The sequence below is a fragment of the Primulina tabacum genome, chromosome 10 (genome assembly GCF_025594145.1).
Source record: "Primulina tabacum isolate GXHZ01 chromosome 10, ASM2559414v2, whole genome shotgun sequence".
Lineage (NCBI taxonomy): Eukaryota > Viridiplantae > Streptophyta > Magnoliopsida > Lamiales > Gesneriaceae > Primulina > Primulina tabacum.
In genome coordinates this window covers 25,090,661-25,096,224 of record NC_134559.1, presented here as the reverse complement: position 1 = coordinate 25,096,224, position 5,564 = coordinate 25,090,661, and positions in this window count along the sequence as shown.

Genomic DNA, 5,564 nt, shown 5'->3' with positions numbered 1-5,564 from the left:
GCCCGGGTTTGCCCCTCCTCTAACCTCTTTCCTCGGGTCTGGCCACCTGATCTCCCTTCTCTCTCCTCAAAGCCTCCCTCTTCTGCTTCTGGACTTCCTTCATATTAATATACTTCTCTGCCCGAGCCAAAAGATCCTCAAAATCCCCGGGCGCTTTCTTGGTTAGAGATCGGAAGCACAAGAAGGAACATCCAGAGCAACTCGGTTGAACCTCCGGATATACGCCCTCAGAGTTTCTTCGGGGCTCTACTTTACTTCAGATAGACTGAAAGCAGTTCTTTTATACTTCTTGCTGCTGCTGAAGTGGTGCAAAACAATTTTTGATCTTCGAAAGACTGGATTCTTTGAGGGGATAATCCTTCAAACCACCTCTGGGCCGAGTCCACCAAAGTAGTTAAGAATACTTTGCACTTGATTTAATCCCCATAGCAATGCAACATAGCCATATTTTCAAATCCGGCCAGATACTCCTTAGGATCAGCACTCCCACCATAATCCTTGTTCTTCGCATATTTGAAATGCCCAGACAGAGTTCTCAGAAGATGGCTTCAACAATAGGGCATCGCTTAGTGATTACCCGGGCACTATTCCGGCCTTCCATCTGTCCCTCCAAAATCTTCATCTTCTGCGTCAATTCTTCCAACTCCTCATCCACAATAGAGAACTTGGAATCAGCACTAGACTCCCTCTCCTCAATTCTCACCTCCTCTTCTCTCCCCTCTTGATCTCGCTCCAACTCCCCTTCGGGCTGGGTAGCATGATCTGGGTTATCCATTTACTTTTCTGGGTCATCCATGACCCGGGCTCTTTCGAGGTTATCATCACTCCCTCTTTAAATAGTCGGGCTAGAGTCCTACTCACTGTCCTGATCAGTCACGCTAAAGCCCATTCCGCAACTATAATGTATTGATGGTCACCACTTAATTAACATTAACAAGGTGATCATAGGGAGGTGAAAGTTGAAGGTTCTCATCTAGTTATAAATCAGATCCTTAATTTGTACATTAGTTCATTTTACATTTTTTCCTAATTCAACCCACAATTTTCATTCACAAGTCCATTATTTTCTAATAATCCTCCACATAGATGAAAATTAATGAAAAAGGAAAAAACAAGGATAGTGAACATTCAATAATTGAATTTTGCATCGCACATATATGTGTTACCATGTATTGATGGGCATCATTTAATAACCATTGACATGGTGATCAGAGGAGGTGAAAGTAAAGTATCTCCTCTAATTATAAAATCGGCTCTCGATTTGTACTTAATTCATTTCCACCCCTTCTCAATTGAAACAACAATTTTCATTCACAAGTCCATATTTTCGAACATACATTTGGGGCAATATTATTCGATGGTTTTGCTCGAATTGCAGAATTTAAGATAACTTATTTCAAATAAATATATTTAAAATTTTTGACTTGCTTAGATGGGGCAATTTAAAATATAATCCTAAGAAAATTTTAATTTTAAATATTAGTCTTTTAGAATTCAAAATTTGATAAATAACATCAACTTAAAAAAATAATTAATTAATTAAAATACATAAAGGAGAGAAAGGAAATGGGTTCTTGTTCCCTCCATTCTTCTCATCCTTCTCACAACGATTCTTCTTTTCTTCATCCTTCACTCATTGGTCTTCTCTTCAATTTTTTTTCTTCCTCTATATTAAGCAAGAGAATATTGTAGTAATTTGTTTTCCTAAAAAGAGTTTCAATTTTTCTCAATATTGTCAAAGATTTTAAATCAGATGTAAGTTCTAATGTCATCTCAATTTTTTTTATCGATTTATTGATTTTTGTTACAGTGTATATATTGTAAATATAATTTTTCATATATTTCATTCTTAATTGTTCGGTCGCCCAAACATTATGGGTTCAGTCGCCTAATTCTGTTTTCAGTCGCTCAATTCTGTTATCAGTCGTCCACTTTGATATGTTATGTCATCTGATTATGTTAAATCATTTAATTTTTATGACATCTTTATTGCTTATTTTGTATAGGAATGACGATCATTCGGATTTTGATTAATATTAATGGAGAGTGGAAGAATGATGAACAAGGAACTATGAGTTGTGCTCACCTTATTACCTTGTATGCGAATGACGATCATCAAGATTTTGCGTTAGCAGCTTGTCATCTAGCAAATTTTGGTATCTATGAGTTGTGCTCACCTTATTACCTTGTGCATAAGTGGCGTCAAGCCTACTCGGGTACCATTTACTCCGTGCCTCATTCAAGAGATTGGAAGATTCCCGATTATATTTCTAATTTGGAAGTGCTACCTACTAAGTTCAAGCCAAAATGGGGCGACCAAATAAACGAAGAAGACCATCTATTGGAGAGTTTGTACGACAACGAAAAAGGAAATGCAGCTTATGCAATGATCTTGGACATTATAAGATGAAATGTACTCATAAAACCACTTGATGTACTAGGAAATATTGTTTTTTGAAAGTGGATGGTTGGATGTTTTTTTTAAATGTAATTGAACACTAATGATTTAGTATGAATGAATCAAAGATATTTTGTACTATTCAATCTATAAAATGTGATCAAATTAATGTTTTATGGACTATCTACTGTATTATAGTATATTATAATCGTGTGAGTATAAAATATAAAAGTGGCGTAAAATAATTCAAAGAAGAGCGAGTGAGTGATATATGATTCTTATAATAGAAAATACGAGCAACTTCACGTTTGGGGTCTATTTACTCTATTTTAGTATAGTATAATGAAGTGATAGTGTAAAATATAAAAATAATGTCATAATACCAAGAGCAACTGATAGCGACTGAGTGATATATGAGTGCTCTAACAGAACCACTTGATGTACTAGAAAATATTGTTTTTTGAAAGTGGATGGTTGGATGTTTTTTAAATGTAATTGAACATTAATGATTTAGTACGAATGAATCGACGATATTTTGTACTATTCAATCTATAAAATGTGATCAAATTAATGTTTTGTGGACTATTTACTATATTATAGTACATTATAATCGTGTGAGTATAAAATATAAAAGTGTCGTAAAATAATTCAAAGAACAACTAAGAGCGACTGAGTGATATATGATTCTTATAATAGAAAATACGAGCAACTCACGTTTGGGGTCTATTTACTCTATTTTAGTACAGTATAATGAAGTGATAATGTAAAATATAAAAATAATGTCATAATACAAAGAGCAACTGATAGCGACTGAGTGATATATGAGTGCTCTAACAGAACCACTTGATGTACTAGAAAATATTGTTTTTTGGAAGTGGAAGGTTGGATTTTTTTTTTTAAATGTAATTGAATATTAATGATTTAGTATGAATGAATCGAAGATATTTTGTACTATTCAATGTATAAAATTTGATCAAATTAATGTTTTGTGGACTATTTATTATATTATAGTATATTATAATCGTGTGAGTATAAAATATAAAAGTGACGTAAAATAATTCAAAAAGCGAATGAGTGATATATGATTCTTATAATAGAAAATACGAGCCACTTCACGTTTGAGGTCTATTTACTCTATTTTAGTATAGTATAATGGAGTGATAGTGTAAAATATAAAAATAATGTCATAATACAAAGAGCGATTGAGAGCGGCCCGGTGATATATGAGTGCTCTAATAGAACCACTTGATGTACTAGAAAATATTTTTTTTAGCTTATTTCACACTATTTTTTATTTTATAATCTCTTATCCATAAAAATATATCATAATATATTAAGTAGCATATAAAATATGAACTTGTTCACTATTTTTTACTATATAACTCAGTCGCCATTTGGTCGCTCCCAGTCGCCATTCGGTCGTCCTCAGTCAATTTTGTCTTATTTCACACTATGTTTAATTTCGTAATTTTTATACACGAAAACATTCCATAATATAATAAATATGATATAAAACACGAATTTGCTCACTTTGTTTTTACTATATCACTCAATCATCATTCGATCGCCCTCAATCGCTCTTTAGCTTATTTCACACTATTTTTCATTTTATAATCTCTTATCCATAAAAATATATCATAATATATTAAGTAGCATATAAAACATGAACTTGCTCACTATTTTTTACTATATAACTCGGTCGTTATTCGGTCGCCCTCAGTCATTTTTGTCTTATTTCACACTATGTTTAATTTCGTAATTTTTTATCCATGAAAACGTACCATATTGTCTCAGGTGCTGTCAACACATATCACAACACTCGTCCTAACTTGATTTTATTCATGGGGAGAAAATTTCGCGAATTCATGGGGAGATGACTTGAGCTAACAAAGATAAATGAGTTTGATCTCATTTTGTCCAGAAAGGCAAAAAGGGGGAGATTGAAGGGAAATATTATCTCTTAATTTAATTAATATAATTTCTTAAATTAAATGATTTTCCTAATATTATATTTTCCTTATTGATTTGATTATGTATAATATTTTATAAGATTTTTCCTTTCTTGATGATGAGATAATTATGCAAATATTATGTTGATATGATATCAACATTTGACTTTCCTTGTTAAATAGATTACCTTGTGGAGATAAATTTTATGTGAGAAGAAGTCCATAAATAAGAGAAAGAAGGACATTGATGAACTTCTTGTTCACGTTCAATCATAACACATTTTCGCACATCATGGAATTTTAGAGAAAAATATTATCATCGTTGATGTTGTTGTGAAGAGTGTCGTTGCACATGCTGCCGTGATGGTTGGAGACACTTCAGACAACACGCGTGCACATGTTGGCTGAAGATTGTGTTTCGTTGCTCCAAATTTTTGGCATCGAGTTTTTGCTTTCTTGAATAAGTTTTATTCTAGTTGTTTGATTTTTAGAAAGCATTTATTTTCTAAAAGTGTTGAGGAAATTGATTTTTGTGAAGATCACTAGTGATAGGTTTTTGTAAACGTTTCAATTTTCTAGTTATTAATTTTTGCCCTGAGGCACCACACAAGTATAAATACAAACTCTAATCTTGTCCATCTATTTATTTAAACTCAATTTTTGTTACAAACTTTAATATTCCGCTTCATTTTTGTCTTAAATGTTGTAACATTTAGCACAACACTTAATTATGATAAAACACAAATTTACAATCTTGCGCTACTGTTTTCATATTAACTCACATCCGTCAAGCAATATTCCTTATAGAAAAGAATGAAATAAGTATTTGACTACACCAGTAAATATCATGTAAAATGAAAGACAGACTCGAGATACTTGAAAAATAGGAAGATTGAACGGGGAAATTGTGATAAAATAGAGATTAAATAGGGAATTATCTCTTTCTCATGAGCTCGTTTTCCATCATTTTAACCACGTGGTTAATAAAAGTAATAAATCGGGAAAAATTACGTAAGATCGTGAACTTAACCTGAACACTTTGAAAAATAAGATATTGAAGCAAGGAAGAAAAAATGATAAAATATGTACAAGTACGGAATGCATACAAATAACCTAATAACCCAATGATATAATAAAAATAAAAACAATAAATATCTTAATTAGCACCCCATGTCTATTTGATTTGATCAAATAGTCGACTTTTGAAATATTTTAGC